The sequence below is a fragment of the Scyliorhinus canicula genome, chromosome 2 (genome assembly GCF_902713615.1).
Source record: "Scyliorhinus canicula chromosome 2, sScyCan1.1, whole genome shotgun sequence".
In the NCBI taxonomy this organism is placed as follows: Eukaryota; Metazoa; Chordata; class Chondrichthyes; order Carcharhiniformes; family Scyliorhinidae; genus Scyliorhinus; species Scyliorhinus canicula.
In genome coordinates, this window is record NC_052147.1 from 54,095,138 (window position 1) to 54,117,545 (window position 22,408).

The 22,408-nt window shown below is 44.7% G+C and overlaps 1 protein-coding gene across 4 annotated transcripts in view; it reads right to left on the reverse strand.

Annotated features, from left to right (window-relative positions):
* The window catches only part of nin (ninein (GSK3B interacting protein)), a 189,961-nt gene extending 179,858 nt beyond the window's left edge, over window positions 1-10,103 (reverse strand). For 3 of the 4 annotated variants that reach the window (XM_038778397.1, XM_038778396.1, XM_038778394.1), the window contains exon 1: window positions 9,835-10,102. The gene's annotated coding sequence lies outside the window, so the exon portion shown is untranslated. Of the gene's footprint in view, window positions 1-9,834 lie in introns of all 4 variants that reach the window. The other variant, XM_038778403.1, reaches the window with a different exon arrangement.
* Between the last annotated feature and the right edge of the window lie 12,305 nt (window positions 10,104-22,408).

Below are 22,408 nucleotides of genomic sequence, written 5' to 3' on the forward strand. Positions count from 1 at the left end.
AATCTAGGGCAAGTAGGCGGCTTTGTGAGGATTGAAAGTTTCCTCAAGGGGCATGGGTACCATTGACAATACAGACTTTGTTTTGTGGGTGCTGTATGCTAACCCGGGGATTCACCCCAACTGGAAGGGATTCCACTCCCGACATCCCACTGCTATGCTACAAAACAGAGCGTAACTTGATGGTCATTGCCCAGTATCCTGGTAGCCTAATCCCTGGTAGGGTAGATGCATTTAAGTATGTGAAGTTAATGGACACAGTTGGCTGGACTTGGAATTTGTGGATGCATCCACTGGTCTTGACCACTTGTGCAAGCTCAATAAACATTTTGTGGCATTGCATCCAGGTTTGTTAAAAATTTGTTCATGGGACATGGGCATCGCAGGCTGTATCAGCATTTATTGCCCAACCCTAATTGCCCTTGAGGGGCAGTTAAGAGTCAAACACATTGCTGGGTCACATGCAGGCCAGACCAGGTAAGGATGCAGATTTCCTTCCCGAAAGGACATTAGTGAACCAGATGGGTTTTATGGCAATATTTCATGGTCTTCACTAGACTTTTAATTCCAAACTTTTATTGAATTTAAATTTCACCATCTGCATTGAACCTGGGACCCCAGAGTACTCTGGATTACACGTCCAGTGATAATACCACTATGCCATCGCCTCCCCTCTGCAGGTCTTCCTGGTCCCCCTGTGGATAGGGATTTCTCTCCTGCTTTCCACCTCCTCCACCAAGGGAACCAGAGCAACATTAGTGAACTTTGGAGCAAGCTATTTGCTCTGTTTTACCATAACTCGATGTCCTTCTTCCATGCACTCACTTCTGCAACCAGGTTCTGCTCCAGCCAGAACCTTTAAAAAAAGGTATAGTCTGGTGGTGCAGACTATCTGAAAGTTGTTTGCTGAGGTATGTAGTCACTCAGCAACACATTTAACATTAGCTCACATAGTTGGCAGGCAAATCAGCTGCAGGAGGCAGAGGGCATAGGTAAATCGCGCATTGTGATATCTGCACCCACTTTCAGGCCTATTCCAATTTTGCAGTCCAAGCTTTTTTGAACCAATTTCAATTTATTCAGAGAACAAAAGTAGCACTTTATTTACTTTTCTCTAATTCTTCAATTTCAAAAATCACTGATACTAATGTTACTGCAATGACAGAGTGCGTATTTTGAAAATTAATCAAAATTCAATATTTTGATCATTTATTTCTAAAACAAACTGCATTCCCATGAATTTATAGTTGATGCCTTGATTATCTTTACAGACCAAAGATTTTGCCATAAAGCTTTTGCATTTGAAAGAAGACTTGAATTTCCATAGCCCCTCCTGCAAACTCAGGACTGCAATGGTCCAAGAAGGTGGCTCTCCACTACCTTCTCAAGGGTAATTAGGGGTGCGCAACAAATTCCAGCCTTGCCAACCACACCGGCGTTCCATGAAAGAATAAAAAAGGCCATCTGAAAGAGCCGCCAATGAAATACTTTGAAGTCAAGTCACTGTTTCTGTGTAAGAAATGAAGAAGCCAACTGTGACACAGCAAGTTCCCACAAACAGCAATAGGATAACGACCAGACAATCCATTTTTGTAATGTTGGGCAAGAGATAAATATCGACAAGGAAATCAGGGACAACTCCCCTAATCTCCTTCAAAACAGCGCCACAAGATCTTTTACCTCTATCTTGAAAAGCAGGTGGGCCTTGGTTTAATCTGAAAAACAGAACCTTTGAGAGTGCAGCTTCCTCGCAATACTGCATTGGAGTGTCAGCTGAGAATATCGTGCTCAGATCGCTCGAGTGGAACTTGAATCTACAACCTTCTAACTCAAGCAGCACGAGTGCTACCCACTGAGTCACAACTAGTTACAGTCACTTATAACCTGGTGATGATGATACGAAATGGAAAAGATATGGGGTGGCACGGTGGGACAGTGGTTAGTACTGCTGTCTCACAGCGCCAGGGACCGGGTTCAATTCCAGCCTTGGGTGCCTGTCTGTGTGGCGTTTGTATGTTCTCCCCTTGTCTGCAGGGTTTCCTCTGGTTGCTCTGGTTTCCTCCCGTAGTCCAAAGGTGTGCCGGTTAGGTGGAGTTGGCCATGCTAATTAAATTGCCCCTGTGTCTCCAAAAGGACAGGTGGGTTTACTGGGTTACGGGGCATAGGGTTGGGGTGTGGGCCTAGGTAGGGTGCTCTTTCAGAGGGTCGGTGCAGACCAGATGGGCTGAATGGCCGCCTTCTGCACTGTGGGGATTCCAGAATATGCAAATCGTACCCATCAACGTACATAAACTGGGTTATTTACAACAAGACTGTGCAAATTAGATTTTGACCATTTTGAGCACAACATAATAGAGCCAGAGAGAATTTTTAATGGATTAAAATTTTAAAAGTAGTGACTTGATGCCATTAGCAATGACCAACTGAGGCCGTTTTAAAAGCCTGGTTTGCTTGGACAGTCACAGCTTTAAAAATGTGATTATCCTGACATCCATTATTATACCAAACAATGAAGCTTTGATTTATTGCACTGGTTCACTCCACCTGCAGCTCCACAATCAAAATGAAAATGGCCCCCTGATCCAGGAAGGTTACCAACAGATGGGTTTAAACAAGGAACTGTGGCAGTTTGGTTCAATTTGTTACAAAAAGAAAACTCTAGGCTTCACATAATGTGTTTAATATATAATATACATTTTAACTAGCTTCTAGCATCAATTTATTTTTATTATTCTGTCTCAGCAGGGAAGTGGAGTTTCATCATTGATGTTTTCACCTACCAAACAGCAGGCAGTAACTACACAGGAGAGGTTGTTAGCAACCTTTTGTTGTCAAATGATGACATGCTATTACTGACTAAAATGTCCAGAAAACTAGGACTACTCTGAGGCTCTTTTCTCTGCAAAAAGGAAAAGGGGATCACTTCTTGCTCACAATTAGACGAAACAGTAATTTTTTTTATAAATAAAAAGGACAGAGTATTTTAGGTCCTGGATTGCCTTTACCGTAACATGCTTAGTGATGCACAGATTGTTCTCTACAACACTGTGGACTGTCAAATAAGTCTTTGGAATTGTAATTTCACAGGGCAACAATTCAAAGTTGGCACCCAGATTTTTCAAATGGCAGACTGACTACCTGACAATTTTTGGCGACAAAAGAATGTAGAGTTGAAATTGGTCAGTTGGCTGTCTTTTGAAAATCAGAGGTGGAAAATCAATTTTGCAGGTCTGGGGACTACACCCAAGAACACGTGAAAAACGTCCGATGCATTACTGACCTTGGACAACCTTCCAATGTCTGGTGCCTTCCATATGCTAAGGAGGCACTTTATGTATGCTTGTTATGGGACACCTCAGAGATTGGGCTCCATGTCCGCTCTGCGTAGGTTTTCCTCGCCAGGGGTGGCACGGTAGCACAGTTGCTTCACAGCACCAGGGTCCCAGGTTCGATTCCCGGTTTGGGTCACTGTCTGTGCGGAGTCTGCTCGTTCTCCCCGTGGGTTTCCTCCCACATGTCCCGAACGACGTGCTATTAGTTCATTTGGACATTCTGAATTCTCCCTCTGTGTACCCGAACAGGCGCCGGAGTGTGGCGTCTAGGGGATTTTCACAGTAACTTCATTGCAGTGTTAATGTAAGCCTACTTGTGACAATAATAAAGATTATTATTAAAAAGACGAGTTTTAAAGGAATTAAATTGACATAGGAAAAAGCTCTCCTTCCTCCATAGCACACCCAGCTCTCCCCACCCTCCAATTATCCAAGAGCTGGCGCTTGGCATGCAGTCTGCAATGTTGGAGTTGGAATGCAAGAGCCAACAGAGAACACAGAGAAGGTGCAACATTCATCAGCAGCTCACCTAAACTAATGAAATGAGATTCAACGCCCAATTTTGGGTCATCAGGTTAATTGCGACGCATGCTGCCTGTGCGGCCCAGATTCTGGGCCTGTAAACAGGTCCTACTGGAGAGTAATCAGTTGCTACAGCGAAATAGCTGAAAGCAAAATATAGCTGATTTACATAGAAAAAAAATGAGCCGCCTCCAGTTTTCAGTGGGTCTATAATTCTGTATCCAGAATAAACAAATTGGATTAACTGTGTAATGCCGGGGGCAATTTTATTTTTCCATTCTCCTGGGATCCAGCCTAAACATTTGCAAGTATAAAACTGGTTTCATTTTTTCTAGCCCTCCTCCCTTGAAAGTGACAGTATGCTGAGGTGTATGCTTCTAGTGTAATCTGGCAACCAGTAAGCAACTTCTGCAAGCTCAGACATTGGTATTCAAAGGAGACGGTGTGGGTCTCACCCACTGGCTGGAGCTGGCAAGAGCGCCCACAACACCTCTTTTCGGGAATGCCTGCCCCACCAGTTGCCAATCAGGCACTGGGTAGCGGGGTCCATGCTCAGGATCAAGGACTCCAGGCACAAGAGGCCCCTCACCCTAAGATCCCTCACACATCTCCCACCACCGGAATCCTGCAAGAGTTTGCTTTTTGAGCTTCCCGCCTCATGTCAAGTGCGGACTTAATCACTTCAATTAGCAGCAGGACAGAGGAGGGAAGGAGGTGGGGTTCCCACCCTCCAACCCAATTAAATACTCCCCTCAACTACGTCTCATAGGACGATGTTAAATTCCTGTCGACAAGCCTCTCGACACTGGAAGACATCACCGTTGAAGTTGATCATTTTCTCACACATCACCCAACTAACTAGCAATGATCACTAGTGTGTAGGATGGATGCACCAGCACTTCCCAAGATGGAAGGTACAGTTGGTTGTACTTGGGATGGGGATTCCTTATCGATGCACTGCCGGTAGGGTGGCTTACATCATTGCCATTTACCAGCTTATTCCCCCCCCCCCCCCCGACAAGATTTTTGGGCCACTGGTGTTTATTAGGGGCTGGTTTAGCACAGTGGGCTGAACAGCTGGCTTGTAATGCAGAACAAGGCAGCGGAGTGGGTTCAATTCCCGTACCGGCCTCCCCGAACAGGCGCTGGAATGTGGCGACTAGGGGCTTTTCACAGTAACTTCATTGAAGCCTCCTTGTGACAATAAGTGATGTAATTATTATTATTCCACTTTTCATCTGTAATTCTTTTACTTTGGCTAAAAGGATTATGGTTTAACCGTCAACCGTTTTCTTTTCTTTATAGATGCCGCCCACTTCTTGCGTATTTACAAGATTTTCTGAATGACTGCACAAAGAGGTTCTAATTTCTTCAATCTGTAAGCTTAGGGACACTCAGCTCAACGATAGGGTGACTGCTGTCCCAGCGGAGGTCAGCCAACAGCGCACATTCACAGATCGAGACCTTCTTGATATGTATGATCAATTACTACAGCATGCAGTTTAACTCAATCCGCAGATTCCCTGGAACAGACCTCGAGAGTAAGATTAAAACATCACAGCAGAGTAGGGTCACCCATCAAAAAGTACGTTTTAAAAATATATAAACTCACGTGGAACCGGGAGGAGCAAAAGTTTTCCTCCCGATTCCCGAGCATTCCGACCATCCACAATCAGTCCTCCTCCCACTTTCCCCGACCACCCGAGCTACTGGAACAGCCCCTGAGAATAAGATTTTTTTTCTTTATTCTTTCATGGGGTGTGGGCGTCACTGGCAAAGCTAGCATTTGTTGCCATCTCTAATTGCCCTTGAACCGAGTGGCTTGCTAGGCCATGGGGTCTGGAGTTACTTGCCACACCATTGTAGAGGGCAGTTAAGAATCAACCACATTGTTGTGGATCTGGAATCACACGCAAGTCAAATCAGGTGAGGAGGTCAAGTGGAGGAGGGCAGGTTTTGTTCCTTAAAAAGGACATTAGTGAACCACTAGCAAATATATCAGAAAATAAATCATCGCAGCGTTCTTTCAAGCAGCTTTAAGTACATTGTATTAAAGTTGTGCTTTAGACCTGAAATTCCATTTAAAGTAAACATTTTGAGTCAATATAAATTAGAAAAAGCCATCCCAGTGACATCTTACAGCTTATCTCCAGCCATTGAAAATAAGTTAAGGCACTTAATTAAGTTTTTATTTGTTCATGGAAAGTGGGCATCGCTGGTTGGGCCAGCATTTATTGCCCACCCACGAGGGATTTAAGAATCAACAGCATTGTTGACCTGGAGTCACATGTAGGCTGGACCAGGTAAAGACAAAAGATTTTCTTCCCTAAAGGACATTAATGAACCAGGTGGCTTTATACGACAATCAACAATGGTTTCATCTTTCATGGTCATCTTTGGACTTTTAATTCAAGATTTAAAAAAAAAATTGAATTCAAATTTCACCATGTGCCATGCCGGGATCCAAACCCAGGTCTCCAGAGCGTTACTCTGGGTCTCTGAATTACTAGTCCAGCGACAATACCACTACACCACTGCCTCCCCTGAATAGATTCTACTACAAGAGGCAATGATAGGTATAGCATCAAATGGCAATGAAGCAACAGGTCTCAGGAAAGGAAATATATAGCGGGTGACATTTTGTCCTGTACAAAGACAGCTCTTGATGCTTAATATGAAGCAACAGTGACCAGCCATGACTCCACTATCTCTTGCCTTCTCAGAGAGGAAAGTGATGCAACAAGGAGAGAGTACAGTGGTTAATTTGTAAATAACCAATGGTTGCCACTTTCACATTTAAAATTTGACTTTTCCTATTTTGAACAATGCATGATACATTGTGCAGTCAGATGAAACCATGCACTACTGCTCCCCATCAATCGCATTATGTTCCCAATGTAAAAGGAATGATTAAGAAGTAACAAACCAGTAAGAATGTCCTCAGAGAGAGAGGGAGAGTAAACATACAGTGAGGAAATCATTTTAATTAAGACAGGGGAGAAACAAGCCTTAAGAGCACGTAGAGGAGGGTTAAGAATAAATATACTAAAAAAGCCGAGTAGGCCAAAATATTAAGCTTGAGGAAGGATATGGACAGAAGGGAATTTTTGAACAAAGAAATGAAAGGGAAATGTTACTGAGAAGTATGTTTGAGCCAGAAGTACTGGCAAAGCATTCCAAATAGAGTAAAGAAATTAGAGAAACTAATTAGAATGGATACACATATACACACGGACAATAAAGTACTTCGGAAGGGAAGTCGCCGATGCAACGCAAGGCAATGTGGCAGCCCATTTGTTAACAATGTACCAACATTAAGATAAATTAGATACATGACAATGATTTTTTTTAAAGTGATATTAGGGAATAAATATTGCCCCTGATGCTGGAACTTTTCAAAATTTTGAATGGTTTTGAGGAGGTGATAAATTAAAGATTATTTCCACTTGTTGACACAGTGGAAGTCATGAGGAATAGATTCTACTACAAGAGGCAATGAGAAGAAAAACTGTTTTTCTCTCTGCCCCCAACCCAATAGAGGGCATTGTTATAAGACGTCACTGAAGTAGATATTATACAACAATAGGTTTATTTAATATCTTCAACATAGGAAAACACTGATGCAATGGGAGAAATGGTTTCTTTCTGCAATTTCTATATTATTGTTTAGGGTGAGCTCTAATGATTGTTTTTCCCCAATTACTATCTTCAATCGCCTCAAAGCTCAAGGTTACCACTGTACCCATCAAAACGTTTCCTGTCACTGAAAGAGGAACCTGTGGCATTTTAACATTGCATCATTAAAAAAAGTAATAGTGCAATTTTAGTAGAGCTGGGGGGGGGGGGGCCTAACTAAAACTCCAGTCCCAGTAAAACTTGCCACAGAGGGGGTAACTGCATGCCACTAGATCTATTTCATTTAAACATAGCAGCAAGCTACTAGTTGTTGCCGGGACTTTCCGGTTCCAGTTAAGTCATCAGCAATTTGCATGATGCACTGAACCCACTGCAAGTAACCTACTGCGGTTGGGGTCAACATCGGCAGTCCAGAAGATTGTGCTGTCGGAAGGGCTGGAAAATTCCAGCAAACATATTATTAGGACAGATAACCTAGACTTTGTGTACGCTTCATCCAATGCCTGTGTCTATGTATTTACATTGTGCATTTATGTTTGCCCTATGTATTTTTTTTTCACGTATGGAATGATCTGTCTGAACTGTACGGAGAACTATACTTTTCACTGAACCTCAGTACACGTGACAATAAACAAATCCAAATGAATAGGTTTCAAGGAATGCCTTGATAGGGGAATGAAATGATGTGGAGATGCGGCGTTGGATTGGGGGTGAGCACAGTAAGAAGTCTTACAACACCAGGTTAAAGTCCAACTGGTTTGTATCGAATCACTAGCTTTCGGAGCACAGCTCCTTCCTCAGGTGAATGCCACCTTCAACTGAGGAAGGAGCTGTGCTCTGAAAGCTAGTGATTCGAATCAAACCTGTTGGACTTTCACCTGGTGTTGTAGGACTTCTTACAGGGGAAAGAAAGGTAGAGAGGTGGTGTGATTTAGAGAGGGAATTCCACACGTTAGGGCCTGGGCAGCCAAAGGCATCAATGGTGCAGTGCTTAAAATCAGGGACGTTCCAGATGCCAAGATTGGAAAAATGAAGATAAATTGCAACACTGGAGGAGGAGTAATATAGACATGGAGGAACCTGAAAGCAAGGGTGAGAATTTTAAAATTGAGGCCTTGCTTTACTAGAAGCCAATGCAGGTCAGCTAGCACAGGGTGATGGGTGAATGGCATTTGATGCAAACAAGGGCACAGGCAGGAGATGACCTGAAGTTTAGAGGGTTGAATGTGGAAGGCCAGTAAAAAATGTGTTGCACTAGCAAAGCCTATTTATCCACGTGTCTTATCACACTGTGTTTCAATAGATTTGGCAGAGACTTCAGCATGGGGGGTGGGTGATGATTGGGTATCATCATGTGGGTGCAGAGGGCCCCTGAATATTCTTGCTGTCCAGCCTGCCGATAATTCTTAATCTGACTTTGACTGTAGACCACTCGTTTTTGTGGGGAAATGAAGTTAAGGTGGCATTGTTTATTCCTGGGAATTCAGAAATTAATTGATTTTATAAAACAGAGACACGCAAGGTCAAATTAACATTGGCATACTTGATCACTGCTCTATTGGAAAATTCTGAAAATAATCTTAATGATATCACCATCAGGATAACGATCAAAGCAACAGTGTGCTGAGCAAATACTTTAAATCCCATCAGCCAAGGACAAAGTGAGAAACTGTTGCAAATTAGGATCTTGATCAAATCTCTTGGCCATTATTGTATACAATGTGGAATTTGAAGTTGGTCACAAATCAGAACAGTGAGTTGCTGTTTTGTGACCTGTATGGATGTGGTCTCACAGTACGTGCAAAGAACCTGATTCTAGATGTTCGGCTTGCCGCACAAAGACACTGGCGAACACCAAACCATGGAGCCACCACACACACATACAGACAAGATGATTCACTGTGAAGGTTGGGAAGGGGAGAGGGGAGAGAGGAGAGGGGAGGGGAGGGGAGTTGAGTGGGAGAAAACTGGCTCATTCCCGCCCAAAAAAATTACCTCCCAATTCCTGCCACCTTCCCAATCCAACCCAACAAGAAATTCACCAAAACCCATTCCTGTTCAATGAAACGAAAACACACTGCAATCTCGCCTGGGATTTTTTTTGAAAAAAGTCAATACCATATTCAATAAAAAGTAAATATATCCAATAAAATGTCAGCAACTTTAGGACAGGTGACGCGGGCGGGGGGGGGGATGTCCTACCTTGCCCTTGAGGATCACCCCTACCCAACAGTTAACTTCACACGGGTACTTGCTGCAGCTGCCGGTTACAAGGGGCAGCGGGCATGTCCCCCTCCCCCTCTCTCGGTGTGAATCTCATTCAGCAGCTGAAAAAAATGTGACTTACCGACTGCTGCTGGATCTGAGTCCGCTGCCCGGCCTCCGCTCGGTTGCCAGCGACGCCGCCTTGCCGCTCAGAGAACGCGGATCCTGCAGGAGGAGCACATCCCCCCGGAGCATCAACACTGGCGAGAGGAGAGGGGACCTGCTCCTGCTCCTGCTCCTTCTGCTCCCTCTCTCTCTTACACTCCCTCTCTCCGCCGTCTGACACTCGCCTTGCTCCAGTTGCAGCGTTTTCTGTCAGAGAGGAGGCGCCTCAATTGCTGCACATCCTCCGCGCATTAAAAACGTAAGGGGTCAGGACTGAGCACTGAACCATGTGACGCGCTCCCAGATGGACTCTTCCAGGCGAGCGGCTTTGCTTTTATTGAAGATTTCACCTCTCTCCCTCTTCTTGCAGACTGGCTGCAAGAGCCCGCCCGCTGACTCGAAAGGAACAAGCGCAAGTGGGCTTGTTCAGCTTTCTCTTTCTTTATGTTTCTCACTCCCCTGTGGTAAACATAATAAAGAGAATTGCGACTGGGCAGTCGAAGCAACGTCCACTGCCTGGCGATGAACCGTCTCCAGACATTTGGGAAAGTCAAAACGCAACGCAATCCGTGCTTTTATGAAGGGTAGATCGCGTTTGACTAATTTGCTGGAGTTGTTGGAATCATAGAATTTACAGTGCAGAAGGAGGCCATTCGGCTGATTGAGTCTGCACTGGCCCTTGGAAAGAGCACCCTACCTAAGCTCGCGTGCCTCCACCCTATCCCCATAACCCAGTAACCTCACCTATCACGCTATCACCAAGAAAGCACAACAGCGCCTATACTTCCTCAGGAAACTAAGGAAATTCGGCATGTCCACATTAACCCTTACCAACGTTTACAGATGCACCATAGAAAGCATCCTATCAGGCTGCATCACAGCCTGGTATGGCAACTGCTTGGCCCAGGACCGCGAGGAACTTCAGAGAGTCGTGAATACCGCCCAGTCCATAGATAGAGTTGGATGGAGGATGGGCTAACCAACCAAAAGCAGAGAGTGGGGATACATGGTTCTTTTTCTGGTTGGCTAGCTGTAATAGTGGTGTGCCACAGGGTTCGGTCCTTGGAAGCAACTATTTACAATCTATATTAATGACTGGGATCCAGGGATAGAATATACCATAGCCAAATTAGCAAACAATTCTAAAATAGATGGGAAAGCAAGTTGCAAGGAGGAAATAAGAAATTTACAAGTTCATATGGATAGCTTAGATGAGTGGGCCTAAGTTTGGCAGATGGAATTTAATGTGGATAAGTGTGAGGTTATCCATTTTGGTCAGAGGAGTAATAAGGCAACTTATTATCTTAAATGGAGAGAAACTTCAAAATGCTTTGGTGCAGAGGGATCTGGGTGTCCTTCTGCACGAATCGCAGAAAGTTAGTATGCAGGTGCAGCAAGGATATAAGGAAGGCAAATGGAGTTTTGGCATTTATAGTTAATGGAATAGAATATAAAAGTAGGGAGCTGGTTTAGCTCATTCAGCTAAATCGCTGTCTTTTAAAGCAGGCCAGCAGCACAGTTCGATTCCCCTACCAGCCTCCCCGGACAGGTGCCGGAATGTGGTGACTAGGGGCTTTTCACAGTAACTTAATTGAAGCCTACTCGTGACAATAAGTGATTTTCATTTCATTTTCATTTCATAGGGCATTGGTGAGACCATATCTGGAATACTGCGCACAGTTTTCGTCCTCCTACTTGAGGAGGGATGTAGTTGTATTGGAGGCAGTTCAGAGAGGGGTCACTAGATTGATTCCAGAGACGAAGGGCTTGTCTTATGAAGAGAGAGTTCAGGCCTATACTCACTAGAGTTTAAAAGAATGAGAGGGGATCTAATTGGGGTATAAAAGATACGAAAATGGATTGGCAGGGTGGGCGTGGAGTGGATGTTTTCCCTTGTTGGATATTTTACAATGAGAGGCCATAGTTTTAGGCTAACGGGTGGCAGATTTAAAACAAATGAGGAGTAATTACTTCATTCAAAGGGTAGTGAAGCTGTGGAATTCTCTACCCCAAATTGCACTGGATGCTGGAACACTAAACAAATTTAAGGAGGAGGTAAATAAGAGATTATTTAGTCATGGGATGAAAGGTTAAGGGAGCGGGCAGGAAGGTGGAGGCAGAGATGAGATCAGCCAATATCGTATTGAATGGTGACGCAGGCTCAAGGGGCTCAATCCCCTACTCCTGCTCCGAGTTCTTATGTAAAAATACAACCCCACATTTAGCTGCATTAAGGTCGTGGAATCAGATGTTGGGAACTCTGTGGCAAGTAACTTGCTCCCTGACTCTGCAAAGCTTTTTGCCCTACTACAGTGTGAATGTAAGAAATATAATGGAATATCCTACACTGCCTAGTTGAGTGTATCACCAGCAACACTCAAGACACCATCGAGGGTGTTTAATCAACCCGGCTGGTCAGCACCTCATCAACCACCAGCTACAAATTCACTGCAGCAACTCACTAAGGCTCCTTCCACGTCACCACCCAAATCCATGGCCTCTTAACATGGAGGGGGACTAAAGCAACATGTCGATGGGAATACCACCACCTCCAAGTTCCCCACTTCAGTCACACCGCATCCTGGCTTTGAAATGTGTTACCATCTTTCGCTATCACCAGGTCAACACCCTGCAACTTCTTCTCTAACAGCTCCACATGCACCATTAACAGTTTGAGATGGCTGCTCACCACAACCTTCTCAAGGGCAATTAAGGATGGTAATAAATGCTGGCTTTGCCAATGATGTGAATAAATAAAAAAGATACAAAATGTCTTTGTGCTCCCAGTTATAAAATATATTCCGACTGTATGTGCGAGTTTTAAGAACCAGCTCCCTCGATGGCTAAGTAACAACATGAAGCCATATTTACCAAAAGGCCGCAGTTCCATTTCTGGCCTGTGGGGAATTAGCAGATTTTAGCCAGAATGACCGTAGAATTGTTCTTATATCATATAAATAGGGGAAGATTGGCCAGTGTTCACACTCGTGATTGAAATCCGTTGACCACTACTGGACACCTGCATGTTTGGATGTCAGCTAAGGACAAAATTGTGTGTGAAGATTCATATGGCCCAATAACTCATCCATAGACTGTGGCCCTGTGGTCCTAAATTACCCTCTTATTGACTGACCTCATTAACACTACACCCTGTATGCTTAATCCGATGCCAATGCTTATGTAGTTACATTGTATATCTTGTGTTGCCCTATTATTTATTTTCTTGAATTTTGTTTAATTCCCTTTTCTTCCATGTACTGAATGATCTGTTGAGCTGCTTGCAGAAAAATACTTTTCACTGTACCTCGGTACACGTGACAATAAACAAATCCAATCCAATCCAATCCAAATCCAGAGGCAATGCTGCCAGTGGATTCATATTCCTTGTAAGGAGTTAATACTTTAAAGAGAGCATGTGGATGAAAATAGACATTTAATAGAATTAATTCTTTAGTACTCTTCCAGAAACATGACTCAGTGCCAACTCATTTTCATGTTGTGTAATGGGTGTTTCTTACAAGAAGGATAAAAAAAAGATAATTGATCTCTCCAAAAATGATTGGAAAATAATCCTTGCTGAGTGATGTAAATTTGTGAATTTCCTGAGTCCATGGCAGGTGGTGCAGAACAGGGAGACTAGGGCCTCGGATACTCTTGCTCACTTTATGCTGGTAAACGTTAAAAAACCTGATATGAATGAAACATTTCTACTGTTATTTGGGACAGACTATTGTAAGTTCAGTATGAGATATTATCACAAGTTCTGTAATCTATTTCTGGGGAAGAGCATCCATGACCAACAGCATGTTAATGAGTATGACAGTCAGTGGAAACGCACAATGAAGAGGCTTTGACTTCTGCTCCCATTTTTTGTACTGGAGAAAGGGTGTCTTTTTTCTAGACCAAACCGTTGAAACTGAGAGTACTTTTAAAAATAAAGATATAGCAAAAATAATGGGTGCCATCTAACGACCATACCGTGCCTACTCGGGCTCGCCATGCCTCACGAGATCTAATGGGATCTCGCGAGATGTCGCGATCTGGATCCCGCCCGCAATGGACAGGATCCGTTATTGGCAAATTTGCATATTAAAGTGAGCAGCTGGTCTTACCAGATCTATCTAAGGCGTTGGGATTTAATCACATTGCCTCGGAGACGCCAGTGAAGCATAATTTCTCACTGGTCTCCATAAGTGGGGACCAGACGGAACGTCACTTGGGGCAGTCTCACAGGGGATTGGGGGCTTCTGGGTGGCTGGGCTCTGGGCAGGGTGGTACCCTGGCACCCCAATGCCACCTGGGCACCCAGGGTGCCCAAGGAGCACTGCCAGGGTGGCAGACGCACTAACCGAGCCAGGGATCGGGCCCGGGGGTGTCCTGTCCTTATTAGGTAGGATGTGGGGGAGACTCAATGACCCTCGTAGAGTTGGGTTGGGGTGCTGGGGGGGGGGGGGGGGGGGGGGGTCACGTGGGGGGTTTTAGGATCAGGGCATGTTATTTAAAAATGGTGTTCCGATCTCTTCCTGCACTGGCAATTGGAGCTCCTCAGTACAGAAAATGAGACTAAGTGCAGTCTTGGTGGGGCATTCCCCCTGAGGCCCTGAAATAAAACAGGATCCCGTTAGTGAGGTATTTCTCAGCGCTACGACCACCGGGAAACACCCGGCCATATACACTCCACACGGGACTCCATTTCATTTTTGTTAGATCGGCCCATTATAAACATATTAAATTAAGCCTTCCGAACTGGTGAAGAGCAGAACATGAAAAACCGCTTAAACATCTCGGCTCCCAAATTCCACTGGGATTTGGCTACTCCCCTAATGGAGCTCTGAGAGGGGACTGGCAGAATGCTCGGAGAAACTGCACACACAGCTGAAAATAACTGATGACGCCACTTTACTTGGGGGTTCTGACTGCCTCCTGCTACAGTTAAGGTGGGAGAATGGGAGAACCCCAAATGGAATTTAAGGTTGTCTTAATTCAAAACGTTAAATCACAGACAGACGAGCCTAGATTTATATACACTTACAGCATTCTTATGTTACAGAGGGGACGTAGATAACACTCTTGTATTTGAATGCTAACCTTTACTGGAATAACACATTTCTAAACATGTGGACTGCACTGAGCTCTGATGCTTCTGCAGTCCAGCAACCTATCAAAATTCACCACGAAGACTCCCAACAAATAAGCGCCAGATAGGTAATGTGTTGAAATAGGCCCAGTACTCATGAGACTGTACCCTAGCAAGGAGTCAATAACTTAGAGAGAGGAAAAGGTGGTCAGAAAAAAACACTAACGATATTAAGAAATTATTTTTGTTTCTTTTCCTGAAACCCTATGAAGAAAACAACAGAATTAAACGCATCAAAACCAGCAGTCCAACTCTTGACTTCAGAGCCAAGAATTATGATCCTCATTTCATCACATTAAAATGTTACTTAACTTTCTGAAGAATGATCAGACAACTGTAACTTATGCTGATTGTTAATTAGCACAGTACTTGAAGAGAACCCGGTGTTGTTGCAAACGTATTCGTTTTTGTAGCTCATTAGCACCACCCTGTGTTGAACTGCAAGGTTACATAATGCATTGCACATTGTTCTTTCAGCAACTTTACCACTTAATACACTGATGCCGAGTTTAAAACTTGCCAACTTCATCCACTCCGTACAAATTGATAACATTACCACCAAACTAAACAATTTACAGCTGGTTTATGATTCCACGTTTCCAAGTTTATATACATGTTAATGGAATTGCTATTGAATTCTTCTTCGGCAGTTTCTCGGGATTGAGGATGACTTGCTTCCACTTTGGTTCCATGGGTTGTGAAATGGTTGATAAGTCCATTGTGCGATCTTTCGCCCCTGCCACATGCGGGGCAAGTGGTACTTGTTGACATCCACGTACACCCGATAAAGTCTCTCGTGTTGATGCATTCCCAAACAAATCTCCATTTTGGGTCGGTCGCAAGTCACAGACTCCCATGAGTCGGTGGGGATGTTTGATCTCTTTTGGGATGCTTTGAGGACATGCCCAAAGCATATCCATTATCCTTCTGGAATATTTGAAGACCAGGTATAGAATAGGAACATTGGAAGAGGAGTAAGCCTATCTTTTGTCCATGGGTGAGTGTCGCTGATATTGCCCATCCATAACTGTCCTTCTTAAACTGTTGCAGTCCACATAGTGAAGGTACTCACACAGTGCTACTTGGTCAGGGGTTTCAAGATCTTGATCTAACGACAGTCAAGGAAAGTGACATAGTTCCAAGTCAGGATGTTGTGTGGCTTGGAGGTGAACTTGCAGGTGATGGTTCCCATTACATCTGCTTGATCTTCTAGGTGGTAGAGGTCGCGGGTTTGGTAGGTGTTGTTGAAGAAGGCTTGGCGGGTTCCTGCCTCATGCCTGTTATGACAGTCAATGAGATTGTTGCTTATCTGTCACTTAACTCCACAGCCTTTGTCTTACATCCGTTATTACCTTTGATTACATGAGAGAAGCAGTTTATTGGATGTGCACTTAGGCAGGTCGGCTGAATGTTCTTTATACTGTTAAATGTCATGCAAGGTGGGATTGAATGCTTCCCAACAGTTTGTGCTCAATTGCCCACAACCAGCAAGATGTGTGCCAGGCCAAGATTCTGGTGGAAGTGGAGACCACACATGCCCATCCTCGGCTCCTTCCCTGTCCATAAAAAGTCCGAAATGATCGTGTCCACTTTCCAAAAATGGCCTTTGGTTTAAAGATCAGCACAGTTGCTTCACAGCGCCAGGGTCCCAGGTTCGATTCCCGGCTTGGGTCACTGTCTGTGCAGAGTCTGCACATTCTCCCTGTGTCTGCATGGGTTTCTTCCGGGTGCTCCAGTTTCCTCCCACAAGTCCCAAAAGACGTTGTTAGGTGAATTGGACATTCTGAATTTGCCCTCTGTGTTCCCGAACAGGCGCCGGAATGTGACGACTAGGGGCATTTCACAGTAACGTCATTGCAGTGTTAATGTAAACCTATTTGTGACAATAAAGATTATTACATTTTTTAAAATTATTAAAATTGATCCAATTGCCAGATTTCTAATTCCTCTGTTTCAATAATAGTTTGTGGCAAATAATTCCACATTCAAACCACCATGTGTGCTGTGAGCATATATTGGAAAATTATAATCAATTGTCTTTGGGAATAATCAATTGCCTTTTATGTTAACTTTGAATTGTACAATTTGACCTTACCTGCCCATCTTTGGACAGTGTCATGGTCACCTTTAATGCAAAGTGCTCCTTCAAAATTCCTGCTTCCCCAAAGAAGCGGATACCACAGGAATACCACAAATGGAGGGGGCTTGTTATGGTGGCTACGAAGGACATGGGGGTCGTCAAAGATCTCCCAATGGGCTTCACGGAGTATGAACTTTCCTATTAAGTGGGTGGGAGCTCGCCCAATGAACCCGCTGCTTTAACCCGGGCCTATATCTTGTAGGTCCCTGGACTTGGACTTGTGCACTGTAAGCCATGGCTGCGGCCTTCTCTGTTCTGTAAATAAAAGGGTGTGCTGTCGGAAGACTGGCCTTGGAAAGATTAATACATTGGCAATGAGGAGTAAATATGTTTACTTTCTCCCAGCAACCTTCATTGTCGAGAACAAGCAGCTTCTCCGATAAGAAAAAAATTAAGGCCTGTGCAAAAAGATCCAACTTTGTCTAAAGTAAAGGACATGATCCTGAATGAGGGATTCCAAAGACAATCCTCAGAAGAAATGAAACCTTAGCTGACTAAGAAAGACAAGCTCAATGTTGAGAACAGTATCATTCTCTGGGGCTCCTGAGTAGTTGTCCCTGTCACAGGGTGGCTTCCATTACTTATGGAATTACATAATGGCTACCCTAGAGTATTGAAAATGAAAATGCACGGCAGAAGCTATGTCTGGTAGCCTGGCCTCGACTCAGACATTACGACCTTGGCGAGAAGGTGGCAACTATGCCAGGAGAATCAAAAACCCCCTCCTTCAGTCTCCCTACATTCATGGAAGTGGGCTGGCAGGCCATGGGTGCGAGTGTGCAAAAACCTTGCCAGCCCTTTTATGGGTTCCATATTTTTGATCCTGGTTAATGCACACCCCAAATGGTTGGAGGTAGATCGCATGAACTCCATTGCCTCCCACATTACAATCGTGAAACTCCAAGAGTTTTTGCACGTATGGAACGTTAGGAGTCCTGGTTTCTGATATCGGCACTGCCTTCACCAGCAGTGAATTCCAAAGCTTCATGCTATCCAATGGCATCAGACACATTAGAACAGCACTTTATCACCCATCGTCAAATGGGTTGGCTGAATGGTCATTGCAGAGTTTTAAAACTGGCATGAAGAAACAACCTGCAGCATCCATTGAGACTAAATTGGCACGATTTTTATTTGACTATTGGACCACTCCTCATATAACAGGAATTTCCCCAGCTGAACTGTGGCTTCAAATGCGACTAAGCCTACTATTCTCAAACCCGGCAGGGAGGGTGAAGTCCGAACAAGAGAACCAGAAAATAAATTAGGATTCTGCAAGAACAGAAAGATCATTCAAACAGGCAATCAGGTTTATGTGAGGACCTTCAGAGATGGTCCCAGCTGGGTTCATAATGAAGAAAACAGAGCCAGTGTTATACAAAGTGAATGTCCAGGATAAGGTCATAAAGAAACATCTGGGCCACGTCAGGAGCAGGGTTTCGCCCCCTTGCAAGTCTCGTTACCAGCCATGAATGTGACGTGTCACCAGAAGCGGGCAACAACGCAAAGCCGACCCAGCGCTCGCTCCTCCGGATAACGGGACACGGTCTCTGAGGTGGAAGGACAGGAAGCTGGTGCCCCGACTGAAGTGGACCCCGAAGAGGAACCTACATCTGTAACTCTTGTGTTCCCTCGGGAATTGAAGGTTCCCAATTTGGTTCACACCACCAGATCCCAGCCTCGATTGACCTCAGTCCAATGGCCAAGTGGCGGGACTTTCTCGCAGCGAGGGTACTGGGGGAGAAACAGACTTAGTGAGGAGGAATGTTATGGTGGTCACGAAAGACACAGGCATCATCAATAGATCTCCCCATGAATTTAGTGGAATCTGAACATCTCTATCGCCCAATGGGAAACGAGTAGTGGGTGTTTAAAACCCACTGCTTCAAAGCAGGCCGGTATTCTATGGGTCCCCGGACTTGGACTTGTGCGCTGTAAGCCACAGCAGTGGTCTTTTCCGTTATGTAAATAAACGGGTTTGGTGTCGGAAGACTGGCTTTAGTGAGATTATTACAGGGTTGGGCACGCACACAAATGATCCTGACTTGAAGATTTAGTGCAACAGTCTGGGAGCTAGAAGTTTTGCATCATTCTAAATCTGATATTTAAAAAAAAGTGAATTTATTAAAAAAAGGTGACAATTGAAAAACCACCTCAAATATACTTGAGGGGGTAAGTGTGCCTGCAGTGGGAATATATAAATAAACTATTTATGTACCAAACCCCAGAAGATTATACGTTATTTATATGTCTTGCAGCTGGATTTTGCAAAATAAACTGCAATGTGCGTATGCTCACTTAAATTACCATAATATGTTTAGAGTAAATTGCTCTAAAAATATTTACATTAAAATGAATGCAACCATATGCGGCAGTACATCAATGTATTTTACCTCCAATTTTCTCGCGTTGCCCATTTCCATAGAATCCCTACAGTGCATATGGAGGAGGCCAATCGGCCCATCGAGTCTGCACCAAACCTCAAAGAGCACCTTATCTAGACCCAGTGCTGTGCTCAATTCCTGTAACCCCACCCAACCTGCACATCTCAGGATGCTAAGGGGCAGTTTTAGGATGGCCAATCCTCCTAACCTACACATATTTGAACTGTGGGATGAAACCGGAGCACCTGGAGGAATCTCACGCAAACACGGGGAGAACGTACAAACTCCATGCAGACTCAAGGCCGGAATTGAACCCTGGTCCCTGTCGCGGTGAGTCAGCAGTGCTAACCACTGTGCCACCATGTTGCCCTTCAATCTGATCTAAAATCATTGCCACTTTTTATCACCTAGAAACTGTAATTTGGGACAGAATTAATTGTCACACAAACAAATGCGGGCTAATTCAGGAGAGCCAGCATGGGTTTCTTAAGGGCAAATCATGTTTAACTAACTTTCTGGAGTTCAAAGAGGTAACAGAGAAGGTTGATGAGAACAATGCAGTTGATGTGGTGTACATAGTCTTCCAAAAGACATCTGATATAATGCTGCACAACAGACATGTGAGCAAGGTTACAGCTCACTGAATAAAAGGAGAAGTAGCAACATGGATGAAAAATTGGCTGACTGACAGGAAACAGAAAATAATAGTTAATGGATGTTTTTCAGGCTGGATGAAGGCTTGTAGTGGAGTTCCCCAGGGGTGGATATTGGCACCCTTGTTTTTCCTGATATGTATTAATGATTTCGATATTGGTGTACAGGGAATGATTTCAAACTATGCAGACAATACAAAACCCATAAACACTGTAAACTGCATGGAGGACAGTGTAGAACAACAAAAGGACATTTTTGGTGCAGTTGATGGAATGGGTGGATAGGTGGCACATTATAATAACTTGGAAAGAGTGGTGACCACTAAGCAGAGTAACTGTAGAACTGTTTATTAACAATATAACTATGTGCAGAGAATGATAATGATGCCACCAAGAATGATAATCAGAATGAATCTCCAATTTCTAGACTGGCCAGGGAAGCGCAAGCTCAGCCACAGGATTCACAAGCTCCAGCCCAATTGGCCTAACAGGTCACAGGAGCCTCCGAGAACCCCTGTCCCTTAAAGGGGTACGCTACTACACATACTGTAATGTGAGGTGACACATTTTGAAGAACATGGGGAGACAGTATAAAATATAGGGTACAACTCTAAAGGGGTTGCAGGAGCAGAGGGACAATGGAACATAGGAGCAGGAGTAGACCATTCAGCCTATCCAGCCTGCTCTGCCAACCAATATGATCATGGTGATCATCCATTTTAATGCCTTTTCCGCAGAGTTATCTCATATCCCTTGACATAAGTGGCATTCATAAATTTGTCAATCTCTCCTTTGAACATAATGGTTTTGTTTGCATAAGTCATTAAAGGTGGCAGGACAATTGAGAGAGTAGTTAATAAAGTTTACAGTATCCTAGGCTTCATTAGTCGGGGCATAAGTACAAAAACAAGGAGGTAATGTTGAACGTGTTAGACACTAGCTGTGGTATTACGTACAGTTCTGGATGCTGCATTTTAAGAAGGATGTGATGGCATTGGAGAGTGCAGAAAAGGTTTACAAGAATGATTCCAGGGGTGAGAAACCTCACTAATGAACATAGACTGGAGAAGTTGGGACTCTTTTCCTGAGAGAAAAGAAGGCTGAGAGGAGATGGGGAACTTAGACAGGGTAGATAGGGAGAAACTGTTCCCATTGGTGGGAGAATCGAGACCAACAGATTTAAGGTAATTGGTAAAAGAAGCAAAGACGTTACGAGAAAAAACATTTCCACGCAGCGAGTGGTTAAGCTCTGGAATGCACTTGGCAGCACAGTGGTTATGATATAAATCTTTACTGTCACAAGTAGGCTTACATTAACATTGCAATGAAGTTACTGTGAAAATCCCCTAGTTGCCACACTCCAGCGCCTGTTCGGATACACGGAGGGAGAATTTAGAATGTTCAATTTACCGAACAGCATGTCCCTTGGGACTTGTGCGAGGAAACCTACACTGACACAGGGAGAACGTGCAGATTCCACACAGATAGTAACCAAGCTGGGAATTGAACCTGGGACCCTGGCGCTGTGAAGCAACAGTGCTAACCACTGTGCTACCCTGCCACATGGTCGTGACTTGGAATTCATTTGCTGTTGGCTAAATATTTTGCATATTCCTCCCGAACAGCACAAAGGGTATACCTACATCACATCACCTCCTTCCCAAAGGCAATTAGGGAATGATGGCCGAGAATGCGCACAACCCACTGCGAAGTTCACTGCGAACCATTTTAGACATCTCCAGACCAAAGGAAGCGTTTGCAATGGAGTGTTATTCCATGCTCAAGGTGAAGGTGTGAACAAGACTTAGCACAGGCCTGAGCTCCAGCTGGGGCGGGGCCCGAATTCAGTGGGTGGGACCTGGACTCCAGGAGGTGGAGCCAAAACTCCACCATCGGCCAGGGTCTGGACTCCAGCAGGGGGTGTGGCCTGGATTCGGTGGGCGGGGCCAGGACGAGGGGCGGGGCCGGGACTCCAGCAGGGGATGTGGTCTGAATTCGGTGGGCGGAGCCTGGACTCCAGGGGCATAGACGGCTCTCCAGCATGGACCAGGGGGCGGGGCATGGACCAGGGGGCGGGGCCGGGACTCCTGCCGCGAGGGGCCTGAATTCGTTGGTCAGAGCCTGGTCTCCAGCAGTGGGGGGGGCCCGGTTTGGGTGGGCGGGGCCTAGACTCCAGCAGTGGGCGGGGTCTGAATTCGGTGGGCGGGGCCTTGGCACCAGGGGCGGGGACTGGACTC